General features: G+C 35.2%; 1 protein-coding gene and 1 long non-coding RNA gene across 3 annotated transcripts in view; one reads left to right on the top strand and one right to left on the bottom strand.

Annotated features, from left to right (window-relative positions):
- Positions 1-17,538, bottom strand: part of LOC125699536 (uncharacterized) — a 283,177-nt gene that overhangs the window by 131,540 nt on the left and 134,099 nt on the right. The gene's annotated exons all lie outside the window — the stretch shown is intronic.
- The window catches only part of KLHL4 (kelch like family member 4), a 67,820-nt gene continuing 55,848 nt past the window's right edge, over positions 5,567-17,538 (top strand). The window contains exon 1 of the mRNA XM_048959134.1: positions 5,567-5,674. The gene's annotated coding sequence lies outside the window, so the exon portion shown is untranslated. The remainder of the gene's footprint in view (positions 5,675-17,538) is intronic.

The following is a 17,538-nucleotide window of genomic DNA, read 5'->3' as shown; positions in this document are numbered from 1 at the left end:
AAAATGGAAAGCAGCGTTAAGGCAGTGAAAAATAAACATCAAAAATGCCTCTGAATTATTTACACCATTGTCTGCCTTAAAATTAAACAGGACATCCATCAGAATTTTATCATATGAAAACCATCTCCTCGAACTGAAGTAGCACAGGAGAAAAGTCTGAATGCAGAGAGCATCCTACAGTGTTGCAATTGAAGCTGCTGAGCGCTAGCAGCAAAATTTAGAAAGTACAGTTCTGACGCAAAAACTTCCTAGATGTATCTTTAATTTCAGAGGAAATCTTATTAGCGAATGTCTCTTGTGCAGCAGTTGCCATGGCAGCCCCCTCACTCAGACTGTTGTGTAAGCTATTCATTTTTCACATTATCGGAACTCAGTGCTGTAACTTTTTGCTTTATATTCTTTAATTCTGTGAGATCCCCCAATATTATTTTTCTATTCATGAGTGATAAAACCTTTGTACCAGTGCTTATTCACACTGCAATATGACAAAACCCCACGCTTCAAGAGCATTCATTCTAAAAAGAAACTGTAACCTATAAGATTTGCAAATCCAGAAAGTGCTTGTTGCACTGTTTGCTTCTCGATTCTACGATTTATTACACATGAAATGGTACTTCACAACATAGGCCATAACATACCTACACAATTACATCAAGACTGAAAATCAAACTGATTTCCACCCAATATGAATTTAAGCAACTTGTATTTCTTTGATATGTACTACATACACAAAATGGTTGTGGGGAAAAGCGTTTTGTTTTATAGTCACAATCACTGTTTCAGAAATTACGTTATTTACACACAAAAAAGCAGTCTGGATTCAGCTAAACCCTTAACTTTAAGCATACGGGTCTTTCATTTATGGACAAAAATCACAGTATAGTAACTTACTGTGATCAGATTGGAAATTGACTGCAGATTTATAGAATCATAGAATCATAGAATCACCAAGGTTGGAAAAGACCTTCAAGATCATCCAGTCCAACCGTTCACCTATTCCCAGTAGTTCCCACCATTTATTAATGGTGATAGAGAGACCTCTTTTGGTGACCGTGATATTAATAACAGTAAGAGAGAAGGGAGCTGCTTTCTTGAACAGAACTGTGTAACACATTGTGCCTTTTGCCTGAAGATTCCTCATTTTCATCAGGCTATCTTGAACCTTCCTTCCTCGTCTTACTGTCAGTTCTCACTCATTTATCTATGTTATCTTAATTACTCAAGTTCTCTCAGTCTTTACACTTGCACAGCCTTATTATGAATAGATGTTATCATTAAGTGAATGTATTTTATCAATTTTGTTTAACATGTAAAAATACGCCTAGAGTTAAATAAAAAGAAATCATTTGGAGAAATAATTTTTAATTAAGAACGCCAAGATGATGGACAAGTTTATAAATGTATTAGAACAGTGACACAGGAAATAACAGAAAACATTTTGCAGAGAATTATTTTATGGCAGAACAGTATTAGGTAATTTTTCTTGATAAAATTTTTATTTAGTGTTTCAACAAGATAGACAATCTAAATGTTAGAAGTAAATGCTTTCCACTACTGACAGGCTATCTTGATCTCTGATTTTAAAAGTCCTAATAGCTTTTGGGGTCCTCTTTTCTTAAGCACTAGGAGAAAGAAATGAAATACACTCCATCAATAGGGTATTTTTTCTCCACATAAGCAATGTGAACAATGTGACAGCTATCACACTGAAGACAGATGGCAGATGCTAATTCCTACCCAACTGACTTGCACTAAGTTTTTGATCATCATGTACAAAAAGAGTGCAGCAAATTGTAAGCTAGTTTGAAAGCCTCATTGGATGGCCTGAATTTGCTGGGCAGAGAGCATATGGTCAGCAAAACCAGACAGAGAGAGAAATGATATCTGAATTTTTTTCTGTTTTTCCAAATCTGCCAAGTCTATCTGAGCATTCCTGCAGAAATTTCTTAGCACACAGACATATACATGTAAGTCACTGTAAACTTGAGGAACTATAAATGTTTCATATACAATTAACTATTAATGACATAAATTAGAATCTCCTCTCATAGTCATACCTCTTCCAGTTTTCCAGCATGTTTATAGCAATAGTGTCTACATTCTTATCATCCTGGAATTACAGAAACACCTCAAAATTAACTTAAAAGTGCTACACTTCAGGAACTCGTGGGGAGATAAATCTAGAACTAAAAGTCTTAAGAAACATTTCCTTTTTTAAAAAAAGGTTCTGGGCTGTATTTCATTGCTGAATCTTCAGATCTTCAAAACGCCCAGTTCCACATTATAAAAAATAAATGCTACACCTCATTTGCTAAAAACTGAGCTCACAGTACATCAACATGTTTGAGCACTGCATCTAACAGCATGAATACTGTAGATACAACAAACGTACTTCCAAATGAACTCAAATATGTAATTTCTTCCTGTACGTTATCTCTGCTAGAAAGCTGTCTTTACTCTAAAACGCTGATGTGAGAACACTACTTTCTACCTATCATCAGCAGGTGGCTTCCTTTCTCCTGTGCTAAAGTTTCAACAGCTCAATCCTACAAGACAGTTAGTACTTAAAACAAAGCATCTTTATGAAGAATTAACTTTTGCTTTAACTAGCAAATACAAAATGTTATAAGTAATTATTAATATTGAAACAAATTTGAAGTGTCCTTCAATCATGTGGGTATATATACATAAAATCAGTAAGTGGCATTTTTATGTAAACAGAAGCATCACTGCATTCCCAGCTTAGTAAGAATTTTCAAAGTATATACACGCATATGTTTTCTTGGCAAAACAAAAATGAGAAGTAAACAGAAAAAATAGCTGGCTGCTGACAGCAGGGGTGTCAAAAAGTAGCAAATAACAATTAGATGCTCATTTAGAGCCCCTAAAATGGACAACCATGAACATGAAGTTGATAAACGCTGAAGAAGAGGGAACAGGAGCACTTCTGTTGTTTGTACTGGTGACATCTAAGCTGATGGCCATCTCAAAATTCAACATCCAAAAGAAGTCTGAAACATTAAAATAATAATAAAAAAGATTGAACTACCTGTTACCTGAAATAATGAGGAAACATACTGTCCTGTTTTAGTGTCAATCTGTACAAAGCCATAAGCTTAGAGATGGCACAATATCTATTATAGACAGTATATTCCTTTGAATCCAATGAGAAAGGATTTTTTGAAATCTCAGCTGGAGAGATGAACTTGTTATAAATTATATTCAGTGGCATTACTTGAGAATTATTTTTATTGCAATAGCATTTATTTCCCCTCAAAGCAATTTCAACTATTGCCTTACATACCTTTAATTTCATTTAATACCAATGGGCATATACCCTTGGTATTAAAAAATGACATTTCTTCTTTGTCTTCAGTGCACACAAACCAAACAAAAATCAATACTTTATATTTCCGCACTTCAGTAAGAATAAAGCATCAGGCTCACAATGCTCTCTAATATTCACAGTGGAGTCTTTCAAGGTAAATTACTGAGATTTAAGAATACTACTTGTAAGTCAGCAGTAAAGTTCTTTACGCCTCAACACGAGGATCAGTATATAAGCTAACATACATTCCACTAAGAGTAATTCTTTGTGATTGTTTCAGTGAAGAATGTACTCATAAACTAATGTTTAAAAAAGAATGTATTCTACACTTTATTTTTTTTTCCCCCTAGAGGAGAACGATGCTAATTTTGTGATGAAATGCATTATTGACAATCCAATACTCATGCAATATTTGAAGAATAATATCTATCAGCACAGGTAAGCATTCATTTGGAGACACTCTGTAGTTGTCATCAGAAGAAAATTTGTTGTGAAAGTATTTTTTTTTCTTACTTTTTAGAAAAAGGAAAAGCAAATCACCTTTCCAAGACAAACCTTTTTGATGAATATTACAGCAAAGATCTACTTTGGTGTTGCTTATAAAGTAATTTTTTACAGGAAATGTAAACTGATAGATGTTCATGCATCAAATTAGAAGGCAACGCTTCATACACTGTCTTGAAAGGATCACTCTAACAAATTCTAATTTAAATTTCATTCCCTTGTAAGTGTAGCTCACTTACCAATTTTATTTTTATAGCAGAACTCTAATAAATCATTAGATTCCACTGAAGTGTGTACACAAAACCCTAAATTTTAGATGTTGTAAATGCAAAGTCATTAAACACTGAGATTCAAAGGACAATTAGCCTAAGTAAAAAATAATTTTAACAAACTGAAAGTAGTGGCATGAAAGCTGCTGACTGCTATTCTGTAAAACAAATGAAAGCCTTTACCAAACAACCTCACTATTATTCATTTTGAATGCATTCAAGAGTTTTCAGACTTTAATAGAAGGATTTTTCTGCTCTGAGACGTAAATTTAAGGAAGGTAGAATAAAAATTTCCGTATTTCCCAAACACCTACTTTTTAATAAAAAACATTTAAAGAAAACAGAACTGAAGGAGCATGTTTACTGAATCAGACCACGTAGCAGGCCATGCTGACTTCCAGCAATTTTCTGTTGCAAAATTCAGTTTACGCATCTGCCTTTAAAACAAAAATGATAAGAAAGATACCTTATCTCTCTAGGCTTCTGGATGCAATTTCAGGGGGAAAAAAACAACAACAAGAAGTTCCAGTAAGCTTTCAGAGTCTACTTTTGTGTCTGATGATCTTAACTTAAACCAAAATACCTGGCATCCTGAGTCTGACCAATTGTTAGCTGTTTTTCTCATTTTATATATGCTTCTCATAAAGCAACAGTAAAATTCAAAGCTGTATCTACCTTTCTCACATTAATCCTGAAGGCAATTAAATAAACAGTTAAAAATGTCAGAGCTGTACATGCAATATTCCATCATGTCTATTAAAAATCATGTCAGCTTCTGAAAGAAAAAACACATACTTTACAAAGCATGCCACCTTTACAACTCAAAAGCAAGAAGCAAAGGAAAAGTGCCATCACGTTCTCATCTAGTCATGAATGCTAATGACCAAGATCTACAGGTCAGGTATTGTTTAAGGGATTAAAGCTAGCTGAATAACTTCTGACATAACTATATCCTGTTGGAACATATTTCCAAACTGGAAATATGGAATAAAAAATTAAGTGGAATTTTCTTGATATCATCCTGTTTCAGCATTTTCCATTAATCTCTGTTGACAGTACCAAAATTAAATTAAACAAAGTTAAATAAAGTTGAAATTACTTATCCCCCATAGGACAGTCAGATAACAATTTCTGAAATAGCTATATGTAGAGACTGGAAAATTTCCTGCAATCCCAAGCAACACAAAGTGGTAGCAGGCAGGCAAGGCAAATCTTGAGGCTACATGCTGCTCAGAAAGCAGAAAGTAAAGCCCTCAGGAAATGATCTTTGGCAAAGGCATTATTTAGTGTGGATGTTGAAGGAAGTTCAACGGAAAACATTTATCAAAAATGCCTGCCCAGAGAGGAAGATATGCTTTTTTAGGGAAAAATGCAAATATTACTCAGCACACCAAGGGCAAAGGAAATAGGAAATGGGCTAGGGAGTTCTCTAAAATAATCTGTCACTGAAAAGTGAGAAAACACACTTGTCTGTTGGCAATTCTTTTTCAAAGCCTCTCAACAGCTCTGGTTCCTTTTGCGGCACTGTGCCCTTATCTGAAAGTTGGCAACTTCCAATTGAGACTTCTAAAAGGTAGGATGGAAAGTTTAATTTGGTTCCTATGTTGATGGATCACATGCGTGTTTGTTACTTGGACCTTTGGAATAACTCATAGAAAAGCACGAACTCACCATATAAACTGTACAACTCTGCAAAGTTGTATTGGTTGACTTTGCTGCTCTCTACAGAGAAACACCAGTGGCGCAGTCAGAATCTTTCAGGGGCGCTTCTCAAACAAAGGGCAGAGTACTTCTCTGCAGGGCTGTCACTGCTGAGCCTGCCATGTTGGGACACGAGTGGAGCAGTCCCTTTGATAGCTGATGCAAAGAGGAAATGGGTATTCCTCATATGCAACACAAACTCTCAATGGGGACAGACAGCATGCATTGAATGCCGCATTTTTAACCTTAAAGTTCTTAACTATGCAGTAAATCCCACGAATCCCTTAATTGCAAAAATGTATTTTAGAACATGTATACTAGGGTCAACTTCAAAATAAATTTAACGTCATTAATAACTTAAATTGCAGATAGTAAAGAAAAATAGCTGCTTAGAGTGAAGAGAAAATAAATGCTTATTAACTACTGGCAATTTTGCCACAGCACTATTGGTCAAATGAATGGAACAACATGTCCTCGCAAAAAGGAATACACCAACAACACTTCCATCAGCCACATCTAAAATTGTCCACTTTGATTATAATTAAATTTCTCAAAGTTAAATGTAAATGTTAGAAATCACAGCTGCTGCAATTAAAGTTGCATTATGTTTTATACAACTAAACGTTACTGGAATGGCCTCAGTCTGACAGATGCTTTCCAGGTTTCTCTGAAAACACAGTGGGAAAGAAAGAGAAGTACACGATATGCAATATTCACATTGCTTAATTCTAGATACCAATAATATGAAACAAAACCATAGATTCCTCAATGGAAAAAAAGAGGCTTCTCCAGAGGGTGATTTAAAGGCACAAAAATTAGGCCTGTTGTTCTAAATTGCACTCAAAGGGCTCATAGAGCTACAGAAAGTGAATCTTTCCCACAGTGTCTGCTATCAAGAATATACACACACAAAAAAGAGCAAGATAGAAAGAAGCAACATCCTGCAAGAATAATCAGTATGATTGCAATCTTGCACTAACTGGTCTCCCTTCTCTATTCACTGCTTGTATCTTTTCCCTTACTCCACTTTCTAGGTTAAGTAATGCTATCATGTTTTCCTCATCATTTCCTCAATTTATAACATAGATAAATAAATGACTTCATCATGAAAGATTGAACTCAATAGTGCACTTACATGCCTAATACATTTCTGAAGTAGGCTTTAATTTATTGTACATCAACAGAGGAAGTGGATCTTTAAGAAAGTTCTCCTAAATGAGGAAAAACAGTCTAAGGGTATTTCATAAAGTTTGATGACCCCTAGAATGCAAAAATGACATATATTACTGCTCTGCCACACCAGTAAATGGAAAGAGTGCCAAAATAATCTAGAAACTGAACATTTTCCGACAGATGAATCAAATGACTTAGCAGGGAGGAAAGAGTTAATAAAATGGGAGAAGCTTGAAGAAAATCCACTTACCTCCAGGTTTCACAACATTGGTGTATATTTAGAGGGTTCTCTTTTTTTAAACACTGAGTATCTTAAAGCCATGTAGGTAGTGATGACAGCTAAGTACTCAAATGCCTTTATGAAGTGTGATATCAGATTCAGATAATTTTCTCTATCAGAATTCATGTAAAAATCACCACCATCTTGCTGACAATAATAAGCAATAATGCCTTACCCTCTTATCAAGTAGAGATGCATCCCATTGGATTAGATTTGGAGAATAAGTTTGGGAATATCCAGGGCATAAGGAAATTTGGGGTCCTTTTGCCCACCTCATTGCACAGATAACTGGAAAGTTTAGGCTTCACTGTAATATCTAGCACTCTGGCTGTTCATTTTTAAATAGTTTGTTAGTTCTGCTTTTCATTGCACTGTTAATACATATATTGTGCAACTTAATAAAAAGCGGTCACTATATTTATTGCTCTCTAGTCCTACAATTTAGACATTTTTCTGTTTTTGTTAAAATCCGAACAATTTCAGAAGCAACAACAGGATATCACATTCATGGACACCTAGAACCAAACTGCGTAAAATACAAATAAACACCTTTAGAAACACTCAGCACAGAACAAGGTGATGAATCAAATACCACTTTGTGCACACACTTGTTATCTCTAGCAAGTTTTCTGTATTCATAGGAGCAGATCCAACAGTAGAAGAACTGGAGGAACTGTCCAGTTCCCATTTGAAGCCATCTGTTAACGCATTTCCAGCTATGCAAAGAAGGATCCCTTAACACTCTGTTCTAATGAGATGTGTGCTACTCGATTTAAACCTGTATGAGTCAAATATTCTCTCCCTAAATATAAAAGGTCAAAATAAGCAGTGAATACACTATATGTGAAAAGATTGAATTCACAGATGTCCAATTTAGAGAACAAGAAACTCCTGGGGCAGAGAAAACACAAGTAATTTCTGTACAGAATAGACATATGGGATAAACATTTAACTGCTAAACTCCAGCTAATTCTGTTCTATAAAATGCTGCTATCCTATACAGATACCAAATAATACTACATCAGAAAGCATCATCCTGTATTTGGCCTATAACCATATATATATGCGTGTGTATAGTTTAATGGTTTTAAGTTGCCATGCTATCCCACAACTTTATGCTGGACCAAACTGCCACAGGATCTATTTCACATTTTTGCGGTACTTACTTTGCTCTCAAGTATACATGCATAAATTAAAACTTAGGGATAACAGTGGCAGCTATGTTTTACAATTTGGCACAGTGAATCTTCAAAAACAGATGAGGCAGGAATTAGTTATTTGGATTCTATTTCAATAAAATTTCAGTATTTGGCTCAGAAAAGGAACAGGATTATCCACGTCTGTCTCTCTTGTGAAAATATGATGTCTTTACATAAAACCTTGTTTACTGTATGTTGGATAATTACATTGTCAAATAATAAGACATTATCAGTTTTATTTACTGAAGATGCTCTAAATTACATGGAAAATGTCCAAGGAACAATAATATCTAGTAACACCAGCCCTTGGAGGAGCGATTTTTTACCCTCTCTCTACACTGCATATTCAGGATTTTTAGACAGAAAAAGCCCCTATATGTAGACCACAGACTGAAATGTAAATGCCCAGAAGGACAGATCAGCTCCATCAAAGTCTATATGTCATACCATATTTACAACCAGATCTGACGGCATGATGTTTGGCATAACGTAATCTAGATCAGGCTCACTGAACAAGGTCAGTGGGATGGAAGAATTTGCATCCATCTCATTTTCTCTTACCAAAGAATATACTGTGCACGTGATATAGCAGCAGATAGTCTGGCCAACACTTTCTCATTTTTCCCTGTATACAAATCCAGCATATCTCAAACACTCTGGATTATACACTAGAAATAACTCTGTGCTGTAAATAACCTGCAAAAATATGCATGCACACACACACACAAAGTACCTTAAGGCAGCAGTTTGCTTAGGACTGATGAAACTCTAGGAATTCTTAAATATATGACATATTGCCTGAATTGAGAAGAGATAAAGCATGATTGAAGACTGAAGCACTTTTAAGGTTTTTTTGTAAACTTTACGGCAAAACAACAACAATATTCATAAATTCCATGCATGGCAGCAGTCCTGTGGGTCCTGTTTCTCTAGGCAACTCTGGACTGTCATATATTGCAGAGATCTTTGCCACTGCATCTGGAACAGCTTAGAATCACAGACTAATTCAAGCTAGAAGGGTCCTCTTGAAGACCCAGTCCATCTTGTCCAACCTTCCTGTCAATCATGGTCAGCTATTAAAATAGTAGCCAACATGACGTTTTAACAAAATTAGATACTTAAAGACATAACTTTAACAGGAACAATAATGACTTACATAGATACATAACAGATTTTCTATTAGTGACCCTCAGTAATTGATGGCACATATTTCCCCCCCCAGCCCCATTTATTTGTTATGCTTTTATGAGCATGAGAACTGTAAAACAGAACCAAAAATCAACCTGGTTCAAGGTCTTGCAGAGGAAAGCAATGTGCTATTGAGCAGTTCAGACTGAGGTGTGGGCCTTTGCGACTTATCTCAGACATATGTCAGCACAGCCTGTATTATTGGTACAGCAGAAAATATCTTGCCAATATCATATCTCAGATGTGAGCTGAACAGATTGCTTGACATTTCCAATGCAGAGCAAAATGTTCTCATGTTCTCTGAACTACTGCAAGTCATAGATTGGGGTGTGAAAAACAGTGAATGACTCTCACAGGCAACCTGGTATAATAATATGTGGTGTGGCTTTGTTTTCTGACATGGTTAGATATAAAGAAATGTCAAGAAACACCCCTAGGAAAACTCAAAATTTTGAGAAAAGTAAATTGCATTGCAAATAATATTTCAGCTTTTAACTAGAGGCATTTAAGTATTTTAATTTTATATAAATAACTTTAACAACCAGATATTCAAAACATGGATATTACAATACAACACTCCCAGTTCCAATCCCTTTATTTCCTGTGCCTACTGTTCATACTGTCAACATTTCTGTAGTTCATTTTAGTTGTATCAGTATCTATAAAATTTCAAAATGAATGGACTGTATCAAGAAGTCCAAGATATGGAAGCTTGTATAACAGCTTGTATTACACTACTTCAAAATGGAAAGCACCATGTGACACTGTTATCAACTTGCAATTGCTGACATAACACACACTGAGAATTTCCAGGAGCATACTGATAGCACTCATGTAATACAACAAGCAAACTGTATGCTGTAATTTACAAAAGAAGGATTTACTAATAGTCAAAGAAAATGGTGCTGACCACATAAAACAGCTCATAAAAGATAAATAATCTGCAATGGCTATAAATTTTTCTGCTTGTAAGGATACCTATTCGAGTAATTTGAAAGACAATTAGATTCTTTTCAATATCCATTCTTGTTTTAGGAGACATAAAGAAAAAGTATCTTTCAAAAAATAAAGAAATTAATCCACATTCAGCTTTTCATTGTTGACTTAATCCACAGTTCAATGTCACCAAAGTGCTTTTTCATTTTATCTACATAACTATTTAGTGAGACTTCAGAATAAACACTGAGATGCTTAGTGAGCTGAAGATCTGATGATGTATCTCTCTATTTCCTTTTCACAAGCTGTACTGGCTCCTTCTAAGCGTTCCTCTAAATGTTGTTCAATCAGATTTTACAGAAAAAATGTCCACCCCCCTGTTTCAAAACTCAAAGCACTTGGGGCATCACTTCCCTCAACACGTTGGCTGTGGTGCTGTCACATCGTTCAGGTTGCTGTCCACAGCCACTTCCCTCTGGCTCACTCTGTGCCTGCACTGCAGAACCTCGCCTTTTTAGCTGCTCCTGATGGAGTACAGGCTGCTTGCAAAGGAGTTGAGTGTGAGGACAGGAGCCTATCATCTTCTACCCACTTCACAATTTTAGAATTGTTTGCCTATGGTGAAGCTGTTGGCATTACTGAAGCAAATGCAGATGATGAGATGATGGCAATGAGTATCTGAGTAAGTGATAACATTAGGAAGAAATACTGTGAAGCTGAGCGAGGTTAGAAAATGTCAATCTTCACACACTTCAAAAAGATCTGGAAGCTTTTTTGAAACCTGGCTTTCTGTAATTTTTCAGAAAGGTTGTTTTCTCCTGGAAGTCATCAATATTTTGTCTATTTGGAGTACACTGCTTATTATTCATCTGTTACACAATTATTCTGAGTTGTTATTATTTCGCTGTTTATTCATATTGTATGGATTAGATTCTTTCAGTAAATGTTAAGTAAGAATTTGAATATATATTATGTGGTTTCCTACATATATGCAGTACAAAGCCTCCATTAAAAAATAAAAGGCAGCATGATTTTAGCAAATAGCAGATCAAAGCTGCCTGTGAAAAAGAATGGTGACTTTATAAGATAACTGGGATTGCTTTCCAAATGTCTGTCTAAAGCATTTCATATAAAATTAATGTATGGAAGTAAACTCAGGTCATACTTCAAATAAGTTCTCATCTGTAATTAAGTAGGAAGTCTAACTTGTCTAAAAATACTAAGCATCTGACTATAAAAAGCTTAAAGCTGACTTCCTTTAAATCCTAATGCATGGCACAGAAAAAAAAAGCCACAAAAATGAGTGTAGTATTGCTGACACAGTTGGACGTCAGATATTTTTATTTAATACCATCTATTAATAATTAATTTTTGAACTCTGACATTACTGCACTAGAAAAGCTGCTGAACACAAATTTAGATCTCTAAATGTGTGTGGTGAAAAAGCTCCAATTTATCCAATCACATACTTTTGGAGATTTGTACATAACGACATGATGCTAGAGTCAGGAAACAGGAAATAAATTACTATCTCAATTTCTATTACTGATAGCATGAAATCTTCAGCAACTAGTAAGATCAAATGCATAATGTGTGCCATGATGTAGCCTACTAAAGCTACTAAATTCATTAAGCAGAAGTTATGAGCAACTATGTTGGCTCTAGGATATTGTTCTCACCCTACAACTGTTATTCATGTCATTAAGAGCATCACAGCAAGAGTATTTGTACTGTGAAATGTATTTAAGTAGGCTTCCAGTCCTACTGCCATTCTTACAAACAGTATTTCAGTAGAAGTGCCTCCCATTCTGTCAGCACGTACCATAAACAAGGAAGCATAAGAGTTAAAGTATGGAAAAAATCGCAAGATTCTCCAATTAATAGTTTGCAGTTTAAAAGAATGATGTTCTATCACTTTTTTAGACCATAAGTAGATGCAGAATTAAATTTGCCTTCTACTGCTTTCCAGTGTCTGCAGTTTTATTTTATGCTCAAACTTCTTTACTTATTGTGGTTCTTTCCATTGGGAATTTTGCTGATGTTTTTAAACACAGGTAACTATGTCAGTGAAATTTTACCAGTAAAATGCCCCATCCAAGAATACTTCACAAGAAATGGGGTTGAATTTTTGCTTCATAGTTTATAGCTAAAAACACATTTAAGTTCTCACTATAATGTGGTAAAATTTTGAACTGCTGTGAAGCTCAGCTGAAAAATATCCAATGTACTACATTAAAGAGGACAGAAGGCAGAAAGGACAGAGAGTTCTTTTTCCCTACTCGTTACACCACAGCAGGGTGTAAAATTTAAACAAGTAGAGCAGTCTTAGCTATTGCTGAGTGAGTTAAAAGAAGCAGAAAATTCTTTTTGGTATGAAATTTACTTCCCCACTTCATGAAGAGGGGAGCTTTTGAGTTCTGTATTTCACAGATAGTGAAAATTATTTTGCTGATACCTGTTATTGAATTGCTAAAATACATTTTCCAAGAGGAGTCATTCAGAGGTCTTGTTTGAAATAATAAGAAATGAAAAGTCAGTTATTTAAGAAACCTATAAATCCCCCCATTTAGGTTTTCTCAGTGATGATTCTTTTAAGTATGTTTTGTTTGAAGCATTTCCTAGGTAAGAAATAATAACATACTTCATCTTTTTTATTCACCTGCTACAATAGTTAATTCTTCCTTCAGCATTTAATTGACTGTCAGCCCTCCTCACGCTGTGGGAAGCATTAAGTCGCAACAGTTATAACTGTATTTTAAGAGGGACCAATAGGGTTGCTATTATTATGTTGTAACGGCAAAAGAGCTAGCTTATGTTTAAATGGATTTGTTCAGTTCAGGAAACTCATTGTTTGGAAACAACCTATCTTAATGTCTTTGTGAAACATAATGCAGACACAGGAAACAGCAGCACGCTTATGAAACCATTACCATGTGTCCCAGGGTTCTCCTCATCTTGTTCGTACCCTGCTCTGAGAGTTCATTATCATCACACAGAATTAATGTGCTCTGTTCTGTTGAGCTCACAACACAATGCAATGAACAAAGAGCTCTGTGAGCAGCTCCTGGCTCAGCTCATAAATCCGGCTGTTCAGCTGCTCTCATGTTTGTGGTGTAAACACAACCCAACTGTCCCCTTATCCTTGTGCTGACAAAGGATGTCAAACATCAATGCAACAATAACTTCTAAACCTCATTCCAGTCCTCACAGATCTTCCTTTTTCCTAAATGTGCTGCTCCTTTCATGTGAACTGTCAGGGTTTCTGTACCTCCTCCATCCTGGCCTATTTTAAGAAGCCAAACAGAAGACTCTCCCATGCTTCAAAGGACATTTGTGCTGTTTAAAATGTCAGTGTGGCACAAACTGACTGTCTCTAGACACACCACAACAGTTTCCTGACAGCTTGTTTTGAAGAGTTTTCTACTTCCTCTGATTTTTTCTAAGCTCCTCAGCAGACCTGTTTCTTAACTGATTACAATACTGTGTAATAGACACCTCAAACAAAACAAGTCTTATTACACTTACTTTCCAGGAAATCTTAGACAACAAATGTTAATAGTGTGCTGAAGGGAAGTACATACTTGGTAGCAGCTGTTTTACCTACTGTCCATCTAGCTTTACACATCTTTGAGTTTGGAATGATTTAGGTTTAGAATAGACCGCTATTTCATTCTTAGAGATATTATTCATAACACCCATTTGATTATTTTTTTTTCAAAAATGAAATCCACACTCATTTTTCTTCAAAAAGATTAATTGTAAAAATTAAGATAAACACATTAAAATATCAACTTATCATTAAGAATTTGATGGACTAGATGAATGCCAGACCATAAGCTTCCTAGATAAATGCATACAGTAAGCATCAGTGATATAATAATATGATATAATAATAACTCTCTCAAAGTCTAAGAAATCCATTTCCTGGACTATGTTCTTTTTTCACCTTCCCATCTCGGTATGGAAAAAAAGATACTGGAGTACAACAAATGGGAATAGGCATGACAGGCAAGAGTGGGAGAGCCCTGCAACTACTGGACTGCTGGAAGCCAGAGTGCAGGAATGACCTGGTTATGACTGGAATCTTTAAGAATGTTTTGAATGGGCCCCACGTGAAAATTTGGATATACAAGTAATGCAAGTCAGAAGCTATGAACCGACTCCTCATCTGAACAGTCATAGACTCATTTCAGTTGGAAGAGACCTTTAAGGGCACCTGGTCCAACTCCCCTACAATGAACAGGGACTATCTACGGTAGAGAAGGCAGCTCAGGTAATGACAAAAGTAAAGAGGACAAGCATCCTGAACTGAGTTGAAATTGGACTGCTTCACACCATAGAATAATGATTTAAAACAACAAAGTTATTTTGAAAAACCCTTCTCTAATTTGCATAAAGCTATTAGTATTCTGAAAGAATGCTGTCTGGTATAATGGTGGGAATATAATTAACAAATTCAACACAGCATTTACATCAGTATTTGTTTTGATAAACAACAAAATGTGCTGAAGACAATGTTTTTGGAATAATCTGGTATTTGTTTTTTCATATATGGCATGAGCTTGACTAAAAGCTTGATTATCATTCAGGATTTTAATTACAGCCATAGCAACGAATTCTTGCAAATTCCAACAATAGCTGTCAAGTTTTTCTAGTTTTAATCACTCTTTCCTTACTGTAGGGAATATATTTCTAAAAGCATTTACTGTTAAAACAGCAGTTCACTCTATAAGGCAGGAAATCCCTCAAGATCAATAAAATTTTAACCCTAAGGGGTTTGACCAAGGCTGACTAGCAGATAAACTACAGCTGATGCTCAGAACCAAAACCAAATTTGTATGAAAACCTCTTTAATTTAAAATCTCTCCCAGTAAAAATACTGCCTGTAGGATTCTATCTGCTTTAAGCTCTACAGGGGATTAATGGCTTTTCACTCCCAAAAAACAAATAAAGCCCTTCTCATTGTCTTAAGGAAGTCCACGGAACATTTTAAAGTTATGTACTGTTTTCTTCAGATCCTTTAAGTGTCTTTCTCTTTTGTTGGCATCCACAATGACTGTCATTTTTAATATTGTTTGCTTTATATTAAAAGCTGCCAAAATTTACAATACTGCACTAATTAAATTTCTACCAACTGATACATTTTAACAATGCTTATAGCATTAATCTTTGGAGACAGTTGAAACTCATTGAAACTAAGAGGGATTCTTGCATTAGTATTCCAAACTGTTTTGTCTGCCATCTTATTTCATTTAGTTTTGTTGATATGAGCAATGTGACTATAACTAGAAATCATAACAAATACTTCATAAGTGAAAGAGTGAAGGATTCAAAAAATAACAGAATCTCTAGTATTTCTTTTACTTCTTTTTTTTTTCTGCTTAAATATGACGCCTTTGTTGTTCCTGTGTGTATTAACTGCTTGTTACTCAACTGAGTAACAAGCTCATCATTTCATTGGTGAAGTTGATACTTTTCTTTTACAACAAGTGCATAATTTGGAATTTCTCTGTACTGAATCTCATCTGCCATTTTAATGCACTGTTGACATGTTTCAATCTCAGGCACTGTCTTTGCTATCTTGCTACTCAGCATCACCAGGAAATGTTAACTTACCAAGTCCGTTGCCCAATTATTATAAATATGCTGGACAGCAAAGGTCCAAGCACAAATCCTTAGCTAACTCTACTAACAATTTCCCCCAGTGTTAAAAACGACTTTTTAACTTCCAATTGTCATTTCACACTTCATCCAATTACATTTCCATTTATGGACTTTCCTATTCTAGTGCTGCACAGTTTCCTTGAAACTTCTATGAGGGTCTTTGCAAAAAGGTTTTTATAAATTTATGTAAACTGCTTAAAGAAGGACACCCTTACTCTCTTGGCTTCTGATCTCTTGTCTGGCATTCTTCCTAAACAGCAATTAATGGTCAGGACTGCAATTTCTATTTAGATATTTGTTTTAGAAGAAATCAATACCATTTACATTTTTTCTTCCAAATGACATTATATTTGAAAACCTCAGAACCTCTACAAGGTGTCACTGCCCTATACAGTTAAAATGTCCCTGCTCATCTGCACTTCAGCAAATAAGCACGTACAACCATCACAGTTTAAAGGGCCAATGCTTTTGCAAGTATTTGATTATCAAAGAAGTTTCCTGTTGTCAGAGGAGCTACTAATCTAGAAACACATCTAAAGCCCATCTGACATTAATATTCTCTGGCACCCAGGAAGGTGCTCAAATCAAGTACATAAGAACAAGCCCAGGACAACTGGGTTCTATCAGACTTTGACTTTAATGTAGACAGCATTAGTTTCTAATAATTGAATTTAAAAGACAAAACTGATGTTCAGAGTTTCAAAGTCAATAAATATAAAATTATTTCTACTGAAATATTAAGCCTGATTTTTTTTACTTACAGCCATTATTTAATTTTGCTATCTTTCAGACAGTTCTCTATCAAGTATGTGCAAATGAAATACAGCTTACATGTGCAATTGACTCAATATGAAATTCTCATCAAATAAAATTACCTTTGTTCTGACTTCAAAGACCTCTTTGTAGAAATGCCAACATACCAAGTCTAATACTTGCCATAAAGTACCAGGTTCTCACTCAACATGCCATTTTTTCACCATTCTGAAACCCAGGATTCTCTGTCCCACATAAAGATGTCTTACCTGTATCTACCCAAATCCTACTGCAATCTAATGAACCCCATTTATAATCTTTTCATTTTAACTTAGAATATATTCCTCAAGGAAAAAAAAAAACACAAAAACAGCACATCTAAAACATATACTCTTTTATCATGCCAGTTTTGTTAAGACTATGATGTTTCTTTCACCATTTATTATTGAAATTGAATAGCCTACAGATGCATCATAATGAACAGCAGCTATATGCAATCTATCTCCAGGCTGTCCAACAAGGTGACACCGAAAGACTTTAATT

This window comes from Lagopus muta, chromosome 13 (assembly GCF_023343835.1).
Source record: "Lagopus muta isolate bLagMut1 chromosome 13, bLagMut1 primary, whole genome shotgun sequence".
Taxonomy (NCBI): Eukaryota; Metazoa; Chordata; class Aves; order Galliformes; family Phasianidae; genus Lagopus; species Lagopus muta.
Note: the sequence above shows the minus strand (reverse complement) of the source record. Positions and strands in the feature narration are given on the sequence as shown.